Source organism: Tamandua tetradactyla, chromosome 2, assembly GCF_023851605.1.
Source record: "Tamandua tetradactyla isolate mTamTet1 chromosome 2, mTamTet1.pri, whole genome shotgun sequence".
In the NCBI taxonomy this organism is placed as follows: domain Eukaryota; kingdom Metazoa; phylum Chordata; class Mammalia; order Pilosa; family Myrmecophagidae; genus Tamandua; species Tamandua tetradactyla.
The window spans coordinates 22966524-22986405 of NC_135328.1; the positions used below are offsets into that span (position 1 = coordinate 22966524).

The window sequence follows — 19882 nt, forward strand, 5'->3', positions numbered from 1 at the left end:
AAAAATTGGGAATATTAGAATTACCTATCCCCATACCCAATGTATAAAGATCTACCTATGATCAGATAAAGACCTAGAATAAACTGTCCTACTTGAAGAACATTCATTGAGGTCTCTAAAATCCCTGGAATCCTCTAGATGACAGCCTGACTTCTTCCTATCATCAGATCAGGAAACAAGCAGTGGTGTCAGCAAAAGACAAATCAATAGGGAACAGAATTTAGATTCAGGTTTAAAAGGGATGACCAAACTTTCAGCAGCTTGGATTTTTGTGCATATTTCTTTCTATGCCTCACTGCATACTATATTCCAGTCAGTTTCATTGTGTGTCATAGACTTTAATCTTAATTAATTGAATAACAAGCACCATAATTTAATATCTAATCAAAGGTGAAGTAAGTTGTTGATCACCTATTGAATTCCACTCAATATCTGGTTTGATTGTTCTTATGACAAGACTACTTGATGGGCCATTCTGCATGATATGATGGAGAATCTTTGTGGAACATTATGTGGTCTCTTTGCTTGCTTTATTTTGTATCTTGAGAGACTGTCTTGATAATTTACTTGTTTGAGCCAATCTGGGAAAAGAGTAACAGGCTTAAGTACTTTATAAATATATGCATGCATTTGTATATACCACTTTGTTTTACAAAATATAATCACTCCCTATATTTGTTTTCAAATATAAAAACAGGTTTTGATCAACATTGTCCATATAATAAACAATAAAGCAAAATTTGAAGTTCAGACCTTTGAAACCAGATCTAGTTTGTTGCTTCACTAATTTTCATATGCATGTAAATTTGCTGGTGTTCTTGCTAAATTACAGTTTCTGATTAATTGTTCAGGACAGAAACAGAAATTCTTTCATTCTAATAAGCTCCTTGGTGATGCTCATGAAACTACTTTAAAAATCATACAGATTATCAATACTTTAATCTACCCTGAGTCAGCAGATTATCCAGATTTTTGAGCCAGAGAGATTGTCTTCTGTGTTACCATAAAGATGGGCTTAACCACCTGGAAGATAGCAATAACTTACTTCTGTTGTGTTTTACAGAGAACTACAGTCTTACCATGTTGTTCAATACCCTTTAGATTGAAATATTATTGAAAGACACTTTTTTAAAATTTAGAGTAAATTTATGCCCCTTACTAGAATTTAGGATATTCCTGACAACCTATTTGAGCCCAGTCATGTTCCAAGCACAGTGAAGAAAAACCAAAAACTAATTTAAGGTGCCTGCCACGCCAAGTTCACTCTTCAGATTGGGATATAGGAGAACATATGAAAATATAATATGAATATAATTACCTCGTGTAACTTGGGTGAAAAGTTTCCCTAAAGGAAGAAATTTATGAGAAGCAAATCTGTCAAGGCAAATTCAGGCCAGGTATGCAAACTTGGTAAGGATTAGACAAGTTTGGAAGAGAAGAGAGAAAGAGGAATATACTGAAAGGGAGACGTTGGGCCCAAGTTTAGGAATAAGCAGATGGCACTACCCCCATTAGGACAAGGGAGTTTCAGTGGTGTCATTGTGGCAAGCACATCTGAGAAGGATATTGTGGCTGAAGTACACAAATGCTCAAAATTCTGGCAGAAGATTGGACACCTCTTTTGATGGAGAAGGGGTCCATTAGCAGGAAGCACTTGTGACTAGCTCCCCTACAACTTGATGCTATACGCTAGTACTCTATGAGGTTTTTAAGCAGACAGATGACACAAGGATTAAAATATTTAACTTAACACGTCGTCAGTGTTTTCCAACTGGATGTGAAGATTGGTCTTTTTATAATCATGACCTATGTGAAAACACTTTAGTTTATTTAGCCAACTTTTATAGTAGGTTACTGAGTATCCCATTTTGTCCTTGACATTAGTTCACTTGGCTCATGTTACACAACTAATAATGGGTAGAGGCAAGACCCAAAGCCCACGATCTTTTCACTACGACCCTTCCAGAAGTTTCAAATAGTGACAAATATATTTGCCTTACTTTTCTCACAGGCATGTTGCGATGACACGATAAGCTAGCATTTTGACTCAGCAGGCATTGTACTATTGCTATTACTATTACTACGATTACTCCTCCTACTACTACTAAAGGGTGCCTGTATTATGGTAATTATAATACATTGGTAGCTGTATTGACTCAGGTTATTCATATTACAAATTCAGATTTAATAATACCTCTGATTACTGATTAAAAATTACAGCTTCATGATACTGAAGACTTACCTTCATACTGATAAGTTATTTCCACCTCTTGGAAAAGCAGGTTACTTTTTCCTTAATATTTGTGTCAGTGTTTTCAATTAAGATCAGATTCAACAAATGATGTTAGGTTCCGTACATGTGGAAGAGTAAATATTTGTTATGCTACAATGATTGTAATTGTTCCCCAACTCCCAAAGCAATTTAAAGTTGAAATGAGAGATGTAGTAGAATGAAGAAAGTTCTTGTATTTCCCACAAACCCAATTAAAAGTGGCATTCGGAATAAATTGTGGGCAAACAAAAGTTCAAAATAAGAAATGAAATTTAGAAACTTTTGGAAATATAGGACAAATGTTCACCAAAAAAATTTTTAAATGTGAGCGCTTTTAAATTCAAAATATTTTACTAAATCTTTTATTAAAAGTTAATGTTTAGTAACTCAAATGATAGCTACCAAGTCATATGTTAGATTGAAAAAGGATCTAGATAGGATGAAAAATAAAACAGACTTTTAAATTCAAAATATATTTACTAAATTTAAGTTTATTAAAAGTTAATGTTTAGTAACTCAAATGATAGCTACCAAGTCATATGCCAGATTGAAAAAGGATCTAGATAGGATGAAAAATAAAACAGACTTCTGCTGAGATAAATCTACAATTGTTCATTTATTTATTTGTTTGCTTTACCATCATTATTTTTGAGCACGTAAGTTCATACAAGATACCATCCTTATACCTTTATTTTTGGTGGGGGGAGGGTGGTATCTGTGGCCTGGGAATCGAACCCAGGTCACTTGCATGGAAGGTGAGCATTCTACCACTGCATCCTTACACCTTTTATTTTTTTTTAAGGAAAAGAAATATATATAAGCATTAAAATAAAATAAATCCATAAGGCAAAAGTAAATCTGTATGATCATACACAAAAGGAAAAAATCAGAACAGATATTTTGGGTCATAATTTCAGATTGGCATATGGCATGTTAATGAATTAAAACGTGTTAGGAAAATCTAGCATAAGCCAGGCTGCCAGTGGTAGCCATGGTCTGCAGAACTGGTGTGGCTGTGTGGACTCTTCACGGTCTACAAGCCCCCAGGTCTAAAATGGAGGCACCTGCGGGACACCGTGGAGCTGCAGCTTCTGAAGGGTCTCAATGCAGGGAAGCCTCCTGCTCTTGAACAGTGTGTTTGCTTTCTTCTGGGCCTGGTGGAAGGCAGCGAGGAGAAGGAGTTGACCCTCACTGCCACCAGTGTGTCCACCCTGGCCAACCATCCCCTCGTGCATGGGCCAGCATTCACCAGTTTGAAAGTCGGTGTGGGACACCTTCTGGCTTCTGGGGTGCTTGGCTTATGCAGTAAGTGGCCTCCTGGGCAGAGCCACAGATGACTTCTGTGAGGACGGGCAGCTGGTCCAGAAAATAACGTATGACCACATGACCAGGGAGAAGCTGGACTGAATCCTAGCAGAGATACAAGACTTCCATCAGAAGACCCTGGTGATGTACTCCAACCTCAACCTGAAGACCCAGGGGACTCATGAAATAGCTGTGAGAGGCTATGAATAAGTCCCATGAGCAAGTCCCCAGTGCTGATAACTGGCATCGGATGCCTCCCTTTACACCTCGGAATTCCTCTTAGGGGTTCAGTGAGATGCAGAAGCAGCTGAGGAAGCTAGTACATGAAATTGGCCTAGCGCTTAAGACCACTGCTGTCTCTACTCAAATAGGTCCTCCTGAGGACCCAGTGGGACCTACACAGCATCTAGTATGCTATCCAAGCTTCAGCCCCCAGGGTAGCTCAGAGCTGGAGAAGAACTTAAGGCCATTGTTGGGTAACCAGAAGCTCCCAGGTCTAAGCCAATCCTGGAACTCTGCAGGACCAAGCTCTGCCTTGGGGCTGGAGAGCAGCGCAGGCATTGAAAGGCTGGGCAACTGGTGAGGCAGTGGGTGACAGAAGAATAAGAACTATTTATGAACTAGAACTTATGACTATACAAAATAAATAAGTGTTGCTTCTTATTGAAATGAAGCTCGAAGGATATTAAGGAATGATGAGAAAAAAAGAAAGGAAGAAAGAAAGAAAGAAAGAAAGACACAGACGGGCTCAGGGGGTCTGAAGCTTGAGTTTACTTCAGACAGACTTCAGACCCCCTGAGTCCATCAGTGTCTTTCTTTCTCTCCTTCTTCCTTTCTTTCTTTCTCATCATTCCTTAATATCCTTCGAGCTCCGTTTCAACAGGAAGCAACATTTGGCGCCCAAACGTGGGGCTCGAAGAAGAAGACTCCAAATCAATATTAAGGAACCAAGGAAAAGTCTCATTAGAGGCACGTGTGCCCAGCCGATAGAAGAGGACTCGAGTCATATTGGTAAAGTAAGCATTTTCCTTGGATCATCAGGGTAACGGGTAATCATAATAGGCGGCTGGAGGAGTACGTGTGTGTGTTAAAGCTACTGGGGTGCCTGTTAAAACATCTGAATTAGTAAGCTTATTTGAGCTCATTCAAAAACATTGTTGTTGGTTTCAGCCTTAAGGCCATAATGTTTTAAATCTTAAGTAATGGAAATTCGTTATGAAGGCTTTGCAGTGAATATAAGACGGGGAAAATATTCCTGTTTCTATTTGGTTATTGTGTTCAGTCAGGCAATGAACTACCTGGCTCATGCTTTGTCTTAAACTCTAAGTTATGTTTCTTCTCAATCTCCCACTACCACTTCTTACCCTGTTTCGACAGTTGCTTGAGCCGGACTCGGCAATTGGTGCCCAAACAGGGACTTAATAAGGGAACTCTTAAAGCATAAAGTGAGGAGATGCTCCAGGGACATCCACTACAAATACTACAGGCGGGCCTTTTTGAGTTGAGCAGTGGCCCTTATCTGTAGAGAGGTTTGAGGCTCTGACTCGGTTGATTTGGAAACTGGCCATATGTTTAGAGGAGTCTCGTGGTTCTTGGAATTCTCCAATATTTATTGCAGGAGGGAGGTCAGGAAAATGGGGAATGTTGACTGATTTGATAAAAGTCGATACTGTGGTTCAGCCTATGGAGTCATTGCAGCCTGGCCTGCCCACACCAGTTGTAATTTCTAAGAACTGATTTATTATGATAGATTTTAAAAATTGCTTCTTTGCTGTGCTTTTGGCAGAGCAGGATAAAGAAAGATTGGTTTCTGGGCTTGTTCTTGATGGGCTGCCTTTATATAGGGATTCATGTACACCTGAGTCAGAAAGTATTCAGTGAGAAAGGTGCCATACCAAACAGGGGTCAGTGCTCACTGATGGTTCCTGTGGCAGGTTGGTCCCCAACGGGGTGTGCAGTTTGGGATTGTAGTTCTGACTCAAGGTATTCTGTTAGGTTACCTTTGTTTAGTCTGAATGATTATTCTATGAGATTTATACCAATACTACAGGTAAAGTCCTATGACTCAGAATGGGAACGGCAACCCCATCTCCTTTTGTTAACTTAAATCCTCAATAAACAACAGAACACCAAGTGGGGAATAATACAAAAAAAGAAAGAGGGTAAAAGGAGTACCCAAGAATGTTTTAAAAAGAAGGTTCAAGTGCTTTTAAGACAGAGAAGCTCTACAAACTGGGAGTCCACATTCCCAATCTGATGTTATTTCTATCCTCCACTAATAAAATAATTATCAAGAATGGGAAGTGTATTAGTCAGGGTTTGTGAGAGAAATAGAAGTTATATTCAGGTTTAGTATAAGTATTGGCTCTTGTAACCATGGGGATTGGCAAGTTTGAAACCTGTAGGGCAGGCAGCAACCTGGAAACTTTGATGTAATGAAATTATGTTCCCTTTGAGGAGCTAACCAGCCAAAGAAAAGTCAGAAATTCATCTCTGACTTCTAAAATCTTCAGTTCTTTAATAACTCCAGCAGAGTGAATGAGGAGATTCCGTTCATTGCTGAGGACAATCTCCTTTGCTGATTATAGGTGCAATCAGCCATATATGCCATCAACTGACTAATGATGTAAATCCATCTATGAAATTCCCTTCAGTAGCAATCAGGTCAGTGCTTGGTTGACAAAACAAGTGGACAGCATAGTGTAGACAAGTTGACACGTGAAATTAACTATTACAGGAATGAAAATGAAATTGCACTCCAACCCAATCCATTGCATAGCATCCTATTAGAAATATGCATTTTGTTCTACTGTTCTATTACTGTAATGGAGCTAGTGGGGACTGGTAAAGGAACACAACTTTGGCTGTGTCACAATGAGTTAAAGGAATGTAGTAGCTGGGGGGTTAATCTCATGAAGAAAGACCTGGAAATTGCAACTTGACAGTTGGTCAAGAGAAGTATCAAATGTTCTAGCTTATGATTTATTATGTACTATCTAGGTCCAAAACTATCCTAGAAGCACCTTGTACTAGCTTATTACAATGATAATTTTGTATGTGGCTTAATTTTACACACTATAGATTTTAGCTATGCATAATCAGTGAGGACCCCTCACTAAACTAGAGCCTTGCTTTTCCTGAACCCAAGGTATCTTGATACATAGCTTGATGTTTCACAGTCATGTTTGATTGAGAAAGGCAAACCACAAGGTAGGACACTTCATCCTTCTCTTGACCAGGTGTCATTTCCAAATTTCCAGGTGATCTGAATGGATTGACACTTCCAATCTCATGAGATAAGAGTGAGGATACATAAAAATATCTTGAAGATGGAATGATCAAACTCCACCCTTAGATGTTAAATGCATAGTCTTTCTGAAGTTGAAAATGTTGAGAATGCAAGTAACATTTGATTAGCTGTGTGATGATGCTAAAGTACCCTTCATTTGTGCCTTAGACCCCAGGTGATAAAAGGGCTCCAAATTGCTGGGACTTTTTGGTAACCTATTTCTGGAGAAGGCAGAATTATGTGAGCAAACATGGATCTCCTAGCTTAGCTCCTCCAAATGAAATGTAATGATAGGAAAAAATATATTAGGATTATTAGCAATAAAGGAAAAAAATAAAGAGTGGAAAATCCTCAGGTCATATAAACCAAGTGAAGGTGTTCAGATGGTTAATCAAAAAGTGAATAAAAATGAGTATGTAGATAAAAGGTATAGCTACTAAGATGTTAATTAGATTGATAGGAGATTGGTTGGTCTGAATGTCCCCACTATTTCCAAATCCAATTTAAAAAATTCTGTCATTCAAGAGTAGTATAGGTGCCTTATAACAGAAATATTCCTAATTCCTCTCTCCTACCCCTGGTAACATTGCTGACATATTTTTATTAATTGTAAACTATCATCATCCAATATATTGTTGCTATTTTATCAATGATTTTTTTATTGAGATGTAATCATCCAAAGTGTATAATCAGCTGTTCACAGTATCATCATATCATTTCAAACAATTTCTGAACATTTTGTTACTCAGAAAACAATACAGATAAGAATAAAAATAAAAATAAATGTAAAAAAGAATACCTAAAACTTCCCATACCTACATCCCACTTATTGTTTATTTATTTTTTAGTTTCTTTTTTTCTTAACTCATCTGTCCATCCATGGGATAAGGAAGTGTCATTCACAAGGTTTTCACACTCACATGTTCACACCATAAAAGCTTTATAATAATTCAATCATCTTCAAGAATCAAGGCTATTAGATTATAGTTCAATAGTTTCCCTCTAGCTACGCCAATACACAAAAACAAACTGACAAGATATATCTATATACTCATGAGAATAACCTCCAGAAAGACCTCTCAACTCTATTTGAAATCTCTCAGCTGATGAAACTTTATTTTGTTTCATTTCTTTTCCCCTTTTGGTCAAGAAGGCTTTCTCACTCCTATGATGTTAGGGCCAGTCTCATCACTGTAAGTTAGGTCCCACATGGCGGGTGGGGAGGACAATGAGTTCACCTGTGGAGTTGATTTAGAAAGGCCACATCTGAGCAACAAAAGAGATTTTCAGGGGGTGACACTTAGGCATAATCATATGTAGGCTTTCTTCTCCTTTGCAGAAATAAGTTTCATAAGGGCATGCCCCTAGGTCAAGGGCCTCATCCCAACAAATTTGCAGTCCCTAATGCTTGCAAGAATATCAGGTCTTCTCCAGGTAGAGAAGTTTAATATTTCCACCTTTTCTTCTAGTCCCTCAACGGACTTTGCAAATACTTTTTAATCTTCTGACAAATGAACTCTGGGATATATTTGGACACCAGATCAATCTGTACAGAGCAAGAAGATCTCACTCCCTATTCCTGGTTCCATGCAATTATGGTATTCAAACAAACTGACAACACAAGTTAAATTAGATAGTGTGCTACAGAAAATATAAATTTTACACCAAATTAACATCCTTTCTTTGGTCTCACACAGAAGTTGAAGTTTTCAAATACCATCAATATCATCCTTTATCTATAGTCTGATTTACCTTCTTCCTACCCAGATCAGCATCACTCATACCTCTAATTGAAGTCTGATTTTTCAGTGTTTTTAAAAGTTGCTGAATGGGGCAATGTAGACTTTCATATCTACAAAACTCTAGCTCTTAGTCACAGGTATCATGCAAATACCCAAAGTGCCATGGAATGGCCAGGTTATACACTAAGAACACAGTATCTCAGAATTTAGAAATTACAGTTATAGCTCTGGAATAGATGTGACTGCTGTAAGATTTTACAGTCTAGGAAACTTTACAATCACCTATGCTCTAAAATTTAATTCTCAGAGTTTCCACATTATAGTTAGAACATATTAGTAAGGCATTATAATATTTGTCTTTTCCTTTCTGGTGCATTTCTTGCAGCTTACTGTCCTCAAGGTTCATTTCCGTAGTTGCATGCCTCATGACTTACATTCCTTCTTACAGCCACTCAATAGTCCGTTGTATGTATACAACACGGTTTCCTTCCAGTCTTAAGTCGATGTATCATTAGGTCATCTCCATCCATTGCAATTCCCAAACACAGCCACTAAAAACACCAGTGTATAAATATCCACCCCTATCCCCGTTCTCACTTCCCCCAATTAAACACCTAATCCCACAGCAACCCAACTCCAAGCCTCCTGTGGAACCACCACACTGCCCTCCAGAGGGGCTGCACCACTCTACTTTCCTACCAATAATGAAGAGGTACATCTCTCTCTCCACAATTTCTCTAGGACTTGTAGCTCTCTGTTCACTTTTAAACAGTTCTACCCACACATCATACAATCCAACCTAAGTAAAAAACCAGTGATTCCTGGTATAATCACACAGATATGCCTTCACCACCACAATCTACATGAAGATGTTTCAGTTCCTTCCACAAAGAATCCCATGCCCCTCCCCATATTCCCTGCTTATTGACATTTAGCTTTGGTATAATACCTTTGTTACATTCAGCGGAGGCATATTACAAGGTTACTGCTAATTGTATACCCTAGTAAGTATTGATTGTATTTTTTACCATATATTATCCCATTTTCAACACCTTGCAATGTTTACATTCGTTTGCTCTCCTTCAGTCAAAAGCATTTTGATATTTGTACTTTAATCACTACCATTGTGCACTCTATGCCCCACTAAGTTATACCATCTTAGTCTTTATCCTTTACTTTTCCTCCAGGTGTAATACACGCCTCCAATCCTCCCCCAACCATACTCACACTCAGTTTCAGTCAGTGTACTTACAGTATTAGACTAGCATCAGATAGTTTTGTGCTATCCATTACTGGGTCTTTACAATCTCCTGCTGAGCATTCTGTATTCCTTCAGCAGCAAATACCCAATCTCTGCCTTCTGATAACCTATGTTCTCAACTTTAACTCTCAAAGTTCACTCACTAATGTTAGTTTACATTAGGGAGACTATATAGTATTTGTCCTTTTGTTTCTGGCTAATTTCACTCAGCATAATGTCCTCAGTGTTCATCCATGGTATTACATGCTTCATGCCTTTATTCTGTCATACAGCTGCATAATATTCCATTGCATGTATTTACCTAGGTTTGTTTAGACACTCATACATTGATGGACATTTAGGCTCTTTCCATCTCTTGGCGATTGTGAATAATGCCACCATAAACACTGGTGTGAAAATGTCCATTTTTGTCTTTGCCTTTAATTCCTCTGTATGTACACATAGTTTTGGGATTGCTGGAATTTATGGCAAGTCTATACTTAGCTTACTGAGAAACTGCCAAACTCAATACCAGAGTGATTGCACCATTCTATATTCCCACCAACAGAGAATATGTGTGCCTCTTTCTCCATATCCTCTTCAGCACTTGTTTTTGTTTTTTTTCACAGTGGCCATTCTAATGGGTGTAAAATGATATCTATTGTGCTTTTGACTTGCATTTCTTTAATAGCCAGTGAAATTGAAGATCTTTTCATAAGTTTTTGAGCCATTTCTGTTCCTCTTTGGAAAAGTGTCTGTCCATGACTTTTGCCCATCTTAAAATTGAGTTGTCTTTTTGTTGTTGAGTTGTAGGATCTCCTTATATGTTCTGGATATTAAACATTTATCTGATACGTGGTTTCCAAATATTTTCTCCCATTGCAAGGCTACCTTTTTACTTTCCCAATAAAGTCCTTTGATGCACAAAAGTGCTCCATTATAAAGAAATCCCATTTATCTAGTTTTTCTTTCATTACTCACACTTTGGGTGTAAGACCTAGGAAGCCACCTTGTATCAGAAGATTTATATGATAGTTCCCTACAGTTTCTTTTAAGTGTATTATGGTCTTAGATCTAATGCTTAGGTCCTTGATCCATTTTTTTCTTTTTCTTTTTCTTTTCTTTTTTTTTTTTTTGACATGGGCAGGCTCCAGGAATTGAATCCAGGTCTCTGGTATGGCAGGTGAGAATTTTGCCAGTGAACCACCATTGCAAAAACCAGGTCTTTGATTCATTTTGAGTTAATTCACATGTGAAGCCATCTGATAAGATATAAAATAAAGGTCTTCTTTCATTCTTTTGCATATGGATATCCAGTTTTCCAAGCACCTTTTCTTGAGGAGGCTGTTTTGTCCCAGTTCGGTTGATTTGACTTCCTTTTCAAAGATAAATTGACCACTCAATTCCACTGGCCAGTATACCTATCTTTATGCTAGAACCATGCTTTTTTGACCACTATAGCTTTGTAATACTTTTTAAAGTCAGGTAGCACTAGACCTCCCATTTCATTTTTCTTTCTTAAGGTATTTTTAGCTATTTGAGGCACTCTACTCTTCTAAATAAATTTAATTATTGGTTTTTCTATTTCTATAAAGTAATTTGTTTGGATTTATTTTGTATTGTATTGAATCATAGATCAGTTCACACAAAATTGGCATCTTAACTGTTTAATCTTTCAAACCCATGAACATAGTATGTCCTTCCATTTATTTAGGTCTTCTTTGATTTCTTTCATCAAAATTTTGTAGTTTTCTGCATATGTCTTTTACATCATTTGTTAAATTTATTCCTAAAATTTTATTGTTTTGGTTGCTATTGTAAATGGAAATTTTTTTCTTGATTTCCTCCTTAGATTTCTCATTGCTGGTATATAGAAACACTACTGATTTTATGTGTTGATCTTGTATCCTGCCACTTTGCTGTACTTATTTATTAGCTCTATAGCTTTACTGTAGATTTTCCAGGATTTTCTACATGCAGGATCATGCCATCTGCAAACAGTGAAAACTTTACTTCTTCCTTTTCTTACTTCCTGGATGGCTTTTGTTCCTTTTCTTGCCTAATTGTTCTAGTGAGAATTTCCAGTTTGGTCATGGTGCATAATTCTTTTCATGTGCTGCTGGATTCATCTGCAAGTATTGTGTTGAGGATTTTTGTCTCTATATACCTGAAAGATTGGTCTGTAATTTTCTTACCTTGTAGTATCTTTGCCTGGCTTTGGTATTAGGGTGATGTTGGTGTCATAGAATGAGTTAGGTAGCTTTCCCTCCTCTTCAATTTTCTTGAGTTTGAGCTGGATTGGTATTAATTCTTTCTTGATTTGATAGAATTCATATGTGAAGCCATCTAGTCCTGGACTTTTCTCTTTCGGGAGTTTTTTGATGACTGATTCAATCTCTTTACTTGCAATGAGTTTGTTGAGTCCTTCTATTTATTCTCAAGTCAGTTTTTATGATTCTTGCTTTTCTGGAAAGTTATCAATTTAATCTAAGTTGTCTAATTTATAAGCATATAGTTGTTCCTGGTGTTCTATCATTGTCTCCTTTATTTCTCCAGGATCAGTAGCAATTTTCATCTTCACATTTCTGATTTTACTTATTTGCATCCTCTCTCTTTGTTTCTTTGTCAGTCTAGTTAAGGGTCCATCTATTTAATGATTTTCTCAAAGAACCAATTTCTGGTTTTATTGATATTCTCTCTTGTTTTCATGTTCCCAATTTCATGTATTTCTGCTCTAATCTTTATTTCTTTCCTTCTGTTTGCTTTGGGGTTATTTCACTGTTGTTTCTCTAGTTCCTTCAAGTGAGCAGTTAATTTCTTGATTTTTGCTCCTTTTTTCAGCTAGGCATTGAGGGTAATAAATTTCCCTCTCAGCACTGCCTTTGGTGCATTCCGTACGTTTTGATACGTTGTGTTCTCATTTTCATTTACCTCAAGATATTTACTGATTTCTCTTGAATTTCTTTGTTGACCCACTAGTTATTTAACATTTTAGCCTCCATAAATTTGTGAATTTTCCAGGTTTCCACCTGCTATTGATTTCTAACTTCATTGCATTATAATCTAAGAAAGTGCTTTGTGTAATTTAGATATTCTCAAATTTATTAAGACCTGCTTTGTGTCCTAACATGTGGTCCATCCTGGAGAATGATCCATGAGCACTTGAAAAAAAAGTGTATCCTGCTGCTGTTGAGTGGGATGTTCTGTAAATGCCTGTTAATTCTAGTTCATTTGTCTTATTATTCAAATTTTTGTTTCCTTATTGGTGTTCTGCTAGATGGTCTATTCATTGATGGAATGTTGTGTTGAAGTCTCCAACTACTCTTGTAGAAGTGTCTACTTCTCCCTTCAGTGTTGTCAGTATTTATCTTATATATTTTGAGGCCCTCCGGCTCAGTGTATAGATATTTATGATTGGTCAGTCTTACTGATGAATTGTCCCTTGTATTAATGCGCAGTGTCATTCTTTGTCCCTTTTAATTGTTTTACATTTGAATTCTAATTTATCTGATATTAGTTTAGGTACTCCCACTCTTTCTCATTGGTATTTGCATGAAGTGTCGTTTTTCCAGCTTTTCACTTTCAACATGCTTTTGTTGTTGGGTCTTAAGTGAGTTCCTTGTAGACAGCATATGGATGGATCCTGTGTTTTTTTATCCATTATGCTGATTTATGTCTTTTGCTTGGGCAGTTGAATCCATTAACACTTAATTTATTACCATAAATGCTGGACTTTCTCCAACAATATTATTTTTAGATATATCTTTCATATATTTTTTAATCTTATCAGTTAACCTTCCTGCTAATCTTCATTTCTATACACTTCTCCAAACCTCTTTCTCTCCTGTCTTTTCTTATCTGCAGGTAGTGCTCCCTTTAGTATTTTTTGTAAAGCAGGTCTCTTGTTCATGAACTCAAACAGTGTTTGTTTGTCCATAAATATTTTAAATTCTCCCTCATATTTGAAGACAGTTTTTCTGGATATAGATTTTTTTGTTGTTGGCACTTTTTCTCTTTCAATATCTTAAATATATCATCCCACTGCCTTCTAACCTCCATGGTTTCTGCTGAGAGATCAGCACTTAGTCTTATCAACATTCCCTTGTATGTGATGGATTGCTCTTCTCTTGTTGCTTTCAGAATTCTCCCTTTGCCTTTGACATTTGACAGTATGATTAGCCACATTGTCTTGGTGTAGGTCTGTTTGGATATATTTTGTTTGGGGTATACCTTACTTCTTGGATCTGTAGTTTTATGTCTTTCATAAGAGTTTGAAAATTTTTGCAATTTCTATTATTCCTACCACCCCTTTTTCTTTCTCTTTTCCTTCTGGGACACCCATAACACATATATTCATGAGTTTCATGTTGTCATTCAGTTCCCTGAGACCCTGCTCAATTTTTTTCCATTTTTTTCCCTATCTGTTCTTTTGTGTGTAAAATTTCAGATGTCCTATCTTTTAGTTCACTGATCCTTTCTTCTGTTTCATATCTGCTGTGGTATGTCTCCATTGTGATTTTCATCACTTTTTTTTTTTTTTTTTTTTTTTTTTAAAGGAAAGACAGAGAGAAGGAAGGAAGGATAGAAGGAAGGAAGGAAGGAAGAAAGGGAAACATTTTTAAACATTTTCTTGTTTTATTGTATTCTGTTTCTCCGTTTTTGTTACATGGGCTGGGGCCGGGAATCGAACCGAGGTCCTCCGGCATAGCAGGCAAGCACTTTTGCCCGCTGAGCCACCGCGGCCCGCCCTTTCATCACTTTTATTGTGTCTTTTATTCCCATAAGTTCTGCATTTGTTTTTTCAAACTTTGGAGTTCTTCTCTATGGATACCCTACATCTTCTTTATATCCTTCATGTCTTTTTCCATATTTTCCTTCAACTAATAAAATTGATTTAGAAGACTATTTTAACATCATTAATTTAACATGCTTTAATTCCTGGTATCTCAGTTGAGGTGTTAGTTGTTACTTTGGTTCGGCCAAATCTTTGTTCTTCCTAGTATGAGTCAAGAATTTCTTCCTAGTATGAGATGCCTTGAGGCATCTGATTTTTTGCTTAGTTCATTCTAGAGTTCATTTTATTTCTTTTGCCTAGGGTTTTCCTGTTGATTGGATTTGTTCTCTCTCTGTTTGTTCTCTCATTGGCCAGTTCTCAGAGTTGTTCTTCCCCACATCTCCCCCCAAAACCAGGCACCTACAGTGGCCTGACTCGTGGGTTGGGAGCAGGTACTTGGCACCACATTTATGTTTTTGTTTGTGAGTAAAACAAGTCTGCTGTCTCCCAGTGGTCCTCTGCAAGATCTGGGTTTCTTTTAGTGCACTGCTTTGCTTTGACAGTTGTGTTATCCATGTTTCTTGGCCAAAACCAGGGCATGTTTCCATGCAGGTAATCTAGAACCACTCCAGTTGGCCTGAAATAACTTTCTTGGTAGTCTCTGAAATAGCCTTTCAATTCTCTTGCACTTTTGCTCTGTCTAGCAGAAGGTGTGGTTTGATAACTTAATTATCCTCAGAGCCCTGCTTGCATCTCTCCGGGTCTAGCCGAAATTGTAGGTTTCCTGTTCCCCCTTTTTGCTAGCTAAAATCTGGCTCAATATGCATCTGTGACCTCACTTTATTTGTGGCAGACTACACACCCAGCTATCCCAGTCTTCAGCCTTCTCCCAGGCAGGCAACAGGTCTCTCAGTGCTGTTTCTCACAGGAGTGGTGGTGGTAAGGGAACTTTAGGACCATGGTTAGAAACAGAACTTCTGTCCATATTTTTTTAGACTGCTGACCTGACCCTTGAAATGTTCTCTCCTTTCCCCTAGGTCTCTAACATGTGGTCTGTCCCACTGCTGTAAGAGAATACATATTCTGTGTCCCCATTGGAGGGGTCCCTGATACTGTTTCTCTGCCCATTCCAAGCTTTGAGTATGAGTAAAATGGAGGGAAAAGGGGAGAGAAATGTCCTACCTGATATTCTTCTACTTTTTCAATCCAGATTTTGTAAGGTCCCTCTCCAGTCAACATCCTTTTCCAGATTTCTGAATAATTCAGAATTGTTCTTTTTTGACAATAAATCTCTACAGAGAGATTTTCAGTAGCTGTTTATGTCACCATGTTCATGACATCACCCCAAATATTACTATTTTAAACAAACTGCTCTCTTTTAGATTATTTAGGTGTAAGAAAAAGAAAGAAATTTATTTTCTTTTCTTTTATTCTTCCTTTTAATATTCTTTCTTTCTTTATGTAGATGCAAATTGGTGTCAAATATTATTTTCCTTCTCCCCTAATAATTTCTTTCTCATATTACTTACAAAGTAGATCAATTGGTGACAAAGTTCCTCAGTTTTTGTTTGTCTGAGATGGATTTTTGCATCTTATTCACTTTTGAAGTATAAAGTTGCTGGATACAGAATTCTAGGTTGTCATGTTTTTTCCTTTCCAACTTTTTAATTATTTTCTTCTCTTTCTTTGTCTTGACATGATTTCTGAAGAGAATTGCAATGTAATTTTTATTATTTTTCTGTATAAATAAAGGTTTTTTTCTTCCTTCGACTTCTTTCAATTTTTTTTTTTTTTTGTCTTTGATTTTCTACAGTTTGAGAATGATATGCCTTGATGTGGATTTTTGGGTTTTCTTTCTGCTCTGTTCTCTGAGCTTCCTGGGTTTGTGGTTTGGTGTCTGACAATAATTTTGGGAAATTATCAACCAGCAGTACTTCATCTATTTCTTTTGTTACATTTTCCCTTCTCTTTCTGGAATTCTCACTATCCATATATTAAACCTTCCGTTACTAGTTCACAGTTCTTGGATATTAATTTTATTTTTTATTTGCTTTTCAATTTGGAAATTTTATTGAGAAATCTTCATGCTCACTTATTATTTCCTTCATTGTGAGGAGTCTGCTACTGAGCCCATCAAAGGCATTCTTCATTTTTGTTACAATGTTTTCAATTTTTTGCATTTCCTTTTGTTTTTTTTTTTTAGTGGAGTCTGAATTTCTCTACTTACATAATTCTCAGTTGTTATAGGTGTCAGCAACATAAAACCACACTTGGAGGAACTTTTAGCCAAATATGAATCACATCATGGATTACTCAAGAAGAGAATTCCAATAGAAAGAGCAATACACCTATGTTTCCTTATCAAATGGAAATGGCATATTCCAGAATATGAAATGGGATCAACAAAAGTATCTACAGTTCACATGAAAAAGGATGTTCCACGTCTTCTGTCTTTCATTAATTCTGCCTGACGAGCTACTTACCTCATAGTAATAAGTTCTTCCATATGTTGAGCTACCAGAGGAAGCCAAAAAAGTAACATTATTTACAGATGGCAGTTCAAGACTAGAAAGCTGGCACTCATTCTTGAAGACAACTACATTATACATTTATGATTGCATGTTGAATATGGAAAAAATAAATCTTCTTAGTGGGTAGAATTAATAGTGTAGTTCAATCATCAAGGGAGTTAGATAATAATAATATGTGATATACATTTTTAAAAATTTTCAAATTAAAAAAAATAGCTTCAAATATACTAGCCATCTGGTCTAAAATGGGTCTTAGATGACAGGAAGATAAAAGGAACCCCTAAATGGAGTGGTAAGATATGCAACACTCAATGCACCTTAAAGGGGATAATCAAAGTATGGCATTCTATGTCTATCATAAAATTTTGCTTCTGAATTCAGAAAATAGCCTTACTCAATAAATAGGAGACTTTACTCTTTGGAAATAGCTTGTTGGGAACATGAGATGGCTGGGTGGAGATATTCAAGCAACGCAACATTTGTGTGCAAAAACAGATATTCTGGGGCAGGCCACAGTGGCCCAGGAAATTCTCACCATCATGCCAGAGATCCAGGTTCAATTCCTGGTGCCTCCCCATGCAAAAAAAAAAAAAAAATGTATTCCACTATTTCCTTCAGAAGTTAGAAATGTACATAGCAGTTTTTCCTCTTGTTATGAAAAATTAGATATTTAAGGCAGTTATGAGCTACTTATTCAAAGGATCCAGAAAGAACCATACTTTGGAAGTGGATTACATTGGAAAATTACCCCTGGTTCTATGTGGATAATAATAAGTCTTGACCAAAAGAGACACTTATTCTAGATTTAAATTTGCTTATCTGGCTAATGGAGCAAGTGCCTCTTAAACAATTACAGGACTAGAACAAACGTTTTATTTTAATTTTGATGTTGATCATCAAATTATGGAGACTGTCTTACTCCAAATAAATTCTTTAAGGGAATGGAAATTTGCTTTAGCAGCTGACCCAGACTGAATGTGTGTGTGTGTGTGTGTGTGTGTGTGTGCATGTGTGTGTGTTTGCACATACTAATTGACGAGAGAACAGATGAGATTTAGCTAACCATTAACTGTTACATTTTGCTAATCTATTCATCCCCTTTATAAGTTAAAATATTGTTGGTGAAAGAATTGTCAAGCTTTTGCATACTTATGAACAAGCGTGTGCTGGACTTTTAGTACAATGGTTCTCAAAAGCAATATACACACCCTATTGGATAATAAAAACGATTAGTGGTTTGGTCTTATCCTTCAGCAAATATTGTAAAAGATACAGAAATAAGAATGATGACAGATGATTTGTAATAAGAAAGCTTGAGCAAGGCTTAGGAGGGTAGATTTTGTAAGGAGGGGTTTAGTTTGCATCTGGTCAGTGATAACTTTAATTATTTTTAAGGATACTTGGGATTCTGGTACAGACTTCTGGAAAAGATAAGAATGTTGGTGACTTGTGATGTGCTGTTTAAATCCTGAAAGTCCCCTTGAGTCACCCTATATTCTTTTGTCCACATTATTCACTGAAAATCTATAGACGATGGCTTGTATCTTGTTTTATACATTATACAGCCTGTTTTTAGCTATAAGACCATAAGGGTGTAAAGGACTCCTTAGAATACTTGTGCCTTCATTCCTTGAAATTAAGTTACCCTTGTAGATATGTAAGTGTTTCACAATCCAAAGATAAAATGCACTTCGATGATTGGGAAAGAAGCCTGGGAGCTGTGTCTGAAAGCTTTTGGACCCTTCTATGTTTGCCAGAACTTTCTCTTGCTAGACCATATCCTTTATCTTTGTTAAAGTCTTATGTGAGTATACACTCAGGGGTCTCATGAGTTCTATAAATTATACAACCCTGTGGAACTGCTGCAATGTTTAATTCAATATTCCAGGCCTCTCTTGAACAATTAGAGCATCAATTAACATATAGCCTTCATGATATCATAGCAACAATCCCTCGAAACTGAGAAATTAGGTCCTTTATACGGTGGTATTTTCATAATTCACTGTTCCTCACTTGCATCATCTCATTGCTCAAATGCAGGGGCATTATTTATATCACATGCATGTGCTCTAAGAGGTGCATTCCACAGACTGCAGTGTCAGTGGGAGCCTTTTGGATTGGTGCACTTGATGAGTGGCATGGGTCCTTACTAATATTTGTTGTCTCCTGACCCAGGTTGAGTATAAATGGCCATTTATACCAAGCAGACTTTCTTCTATCATTCTACCTGTCAGGATCTTTCATTTATTTCAATTTTTAACCCATGACTTCAAGTTTACATTGCATTTGTTTCAACTTGCATATAGTTCATGGAGTTTGTCATGGTTAGGGACAGGTGTCAACTTGGCCAAGTTGTGGTACCTGTTCATCTGATTGGGCAAGTGATGGCCTGTCTGTTGCAATGAGGACATTTCATAGGATTAGGTCATGATCACGTCAGCTACATCCACAGCTGATTCCATTTGTAATCAGCCAAAGGGGAGTGTCTTCTGCAATTAGTGATGCTAAATCCAATCATGGGAAGCCTTTTAAGGAGGACTGAGAGGAGACAGGTTGCATTCCTGCTTTGGCTGGTGAGCCTCTCCTGTGGAGTTCATCCAGGCCATCCATTGGAGTCGTCGGCTTCGCAGCCTGCCCTGTGGATTTTGGACTCTGCATTCCTACGGTCACGTGAGACACTTTCATAAATTTTATATTTGCAAGTGTTCCCTGTTGATTCTGTTTCTCTA

General features: G+C 37.1%; 1 protein-coding gene and 1 pseudogene across 2 annotated transcripts in view; one reads left to right on the forward strand and one right to left on the reverse strand.

Annotated features, from left to right (window-relative positions):
* LOC143667035 (olfactory receptor 13C9-like) overlaps positions 1-19882 on the reverse strand; it is a 713098-nt gene that overhangs the window by 79276 nt on the left and 613940 nt on the right. The window lies entirely within an intron of this gene.
* Positions 1497-4160, forward strand: LOC143655773 (pseudouridylate synthase TRUB2, mitochondrial pseudogene; annotated as a pseudogene).